Below are 3,167 nucleotides of genomic sequence, written 5' to 3' on the forward strand. Positions count from 1 at the left end.
ACCTAACCTGAAGCCCTCACCAGCACTGTGATCACCCTCCCTCATTCTTAAGGGGAGATTTTTCTCCTATCTAAGCTCATAGACTGGATCCCGTTGATATTGACAAGTCAATTATCAATCCATCTTATTGAGTGCTCACTTATTCAGCAAATATTTAGTGCTCACCGCAACACAGGGAAATCTGGTGATCCAAAAGCAAATTAGTGTAACCCCTACTAACAAGTAGCTATCGCAATCAAGAGGTAAAGACAAATAGATATTAACAGTTAACAGCTTCTTGGGCCAAATCTCATTTGCAAGGCTGTACGTTGAGAAAAACACATTTTCAGCTGAATAACTTTGCTTTGTGCCCATATTGCCCCGCTGGATGTATTTCATAGCTTTTTTTATATGCCCACTCTCTGCTACCATGGCAATTTAATTATGCTCCACTGCTTTGACAAGAAGCTTAACAGATATGACTCTAAACTTAGTGAGGAATAGTTGAATCCCAATTAGGAGTAAGCTAAATGACAACCTTCTGTTGTCTTTCTATTACCCATAGAAACTCAAGGTATATGAGCTAAAATATGAAAACAATGACCACAATGAAAAAAATGTCAAGAATCTTAATGGTAGAAACAAGAAAACCCTATGTGAACATCCTCAATCCTGGATTTACAACTTTATTGTTATCTTCATAAATTTCAGGAATATATTTCCCAAATAAGTAAAATTATTGCATTTTATTTTAGAGTAATGAGACACAGTGCAAAAACTCAATGAAGCATTTGTTATAGTCACTAGTATATAATCAAAGTACATTAAATGTGGGCAGAGGGGGAACTGGCCTCACCCAGAATGAAGACAAACCACAGCCGCCTCCACATCCAGGCACGTGGCAGGTCACAGCAGGTGCCTGGATGGTGCAGATGGCACCAAAAAAGAGAAAGAAAGAAAGAAAAACAAAGGAAAGAAGGAAAGAAGAATGAAAACGTGTTTACAGTTAAGAAAAAAAATATTCAAGCAAAATTGACCCAACTTGTAAGGAAAGAGAGAAGGCAACTTTGGAAACCTCCATATACGGATGAAAATAATGAAGGTGGTTTGGTGTTGAAGGCCCTTGCTAAGAAGGACTCTGACAAGACAGAATGTTGTGGAAACGAAATAGAAAAGATAAGGGAAGAAATATGCTGCAATACAGTCGAGCGTGAAAAAGGAAATGAAAATGATAAAACAGCAGGAATTGCTGCAGTTGAGGTATTTTTGCCTCCCAGACTAAGAAAAGACAGGAAAAACTTTTTGAAGACCCAATTGTACATCCCTGGCAGAGAACTGAGTTCTAAAGTATCTAAAACCTTTGGATTTCAGGAAAATTATATCAAAATTATCCTAAATAAGAAACAACTTTGACTAGGGAAAACACTAGAACAAGGAGTGACACAATGTAAAAGCTATGGTGCTCAAACTAAAACAGTCTGAAGAGAATGTGGGGAAAAAAATTTTAGTTTGAAGAAGAACAAAATGAAACTGAACTTCGTTTGAAATAAATGAAAGAAAAAAGAAATTCCCAAGAAAAAAACTGAAAGAAAAATTAATTCCAAGGACTTAGAGAGGACTAGAAATACTGGGAGAGAGAGTTGAGATAGCGGTAGATCCAGAAACTGTATAGCTAATGAGACAGGCAGACCAATCAGAATTCCTCCATCACAAAGAAAAGCCCTTATGTTAGCTATGGTTATCATGAGAAAAGCAGAGATTTTCTGAAAAGAAAAGAGTATGGATATTCCATACCTTACCAGTTCTGTTGGATGCTGAAAAATATTTCTGCGAGTGTAGAAAAGAACTACTGGATAAAGTACATAACTATGCAGTGCTCCAGTTAGATACAGTATGATGTTACTTCTGCTTTGGATAACTGGCTTGACAGTGCAGAAAAATATTAAACTTGGTCCAGAAATGCCTTAAAAATTGCTATGGAGAAAATCATCAGACTGGTCCACCTAAAAGGAAATGGTGGGAAAGAGAAGGTATTGTTTTCAAGACTTTACTTGCTTCAAGGTATCTGCAATTATCACAATAGAAATGGTGAAGAGGCTTGTGGGTATCTCAATAAGGCATGCCAATACTTTAAAGAGCTATGTTTGAACCAGCAAAAGCTCCCAATTTGTTGTGGTTGGGATTTAATGCCCAGGGAGCCTGGCTTGACCTAAGGTCATTTGACGAGAATGTGGATTAGGTAGCCACTGAAATTACCTACCGCAGAGTGGAATTTGCCCAAATAAGGAGAGAGAAAAAAGAGAAGTAAAGGCACTGCCTGGAGAACATAAACTCCTCGAAAGTAATGGGTTACTCTACTCACCCAGCCAAGCAAGGCCCTCTGTCAGGCCAGCAGGAATGGAGATGCAGTCCTGAGGATTCTTCTCATTAATGCTCAGATATGGTGGTTAAAAGATTCAGATCCTGAAACCAACAGCCCTCAAGAAAGTCTTCTGGAAAATATTGACCAACTGGTGTACGTGGGCTTTGACACGATACTGTCATTCTGAAATTCTAATTTTGACAATTGTATGTTTAAGTCCAAAATCTCCAAAGATTTTTCCTTATTTCAGGTTCCATTTAAAAAATATTAGTTTTTATCTGGTTGCTTTGTAGTAGTTCCTGCTTATATATTTGTTTGTCATCTTAAAAAATGGTAAAATAACCAAAAACAATTTCTTCCTGTTTCAAATCTATGCCTTATTATGTATGTCAAACCTTTATAATAAGTCTAGCCAAATGATGGTTTTAAAAATATGAATATTTTGTGAGAAATAAAAACTGCAAACAATATTTGAATCAATTATGATTACTTTAAATGAATAAAGATATTAAAATATAAACAGTTGCTCATCTAGTTACTACATTGGCACTAAAAATGCATAATTTATATTGTCTTTGAATTTCAATGTTTAGTGACTATAATAAATTACTATTACATATTCTCCAGTTCCATTGTATGTCACCATTGTATGATCACAAATACAATATAGAATATAATTCATGCATTTTTTGGTTCACTTATCTAGGTATTTTGATTCTTCAAATTCATAATATTTTAAAATAATCAAAAAATTTTTTAAATAACCAGAAACACTTTAGGAAAAATGCTTCTTTTCATTTCATCCACAGAACTTGGTTATTAGCAA

The 3,167-nt window shown here is 35.4% G+C and overlaps 1 pseudogene; it reads left to right on the forward strand.

Annotated features, from left to right (window-relative positions):
* Window positions 1-840: 840 nt before the first annotated feature.
* LOC100062357 (NEDD8 ultimate buster 1 pseudogene) lies at window positions 841-2,528 on the forward strand (annotated as a pseudogene).
* The last annotated feature ends 639 nt before the right edge of the window (window positions 2,529-3,167 follow it).

Source organism: Equus caballus, chromosome 17 (assembly GCF_041296265.1).
Source record: "Equus caballus isolate H_3958 breed thoroughbred chromosome 17, TB-T2T, whole genome shotgun sequence".
NCBI classification, from domain to species: Eukaryota; Metazoa; Chordata; class Mammalia; order Perissodactyla; family Equidae; genus Equus; species Equus caballus.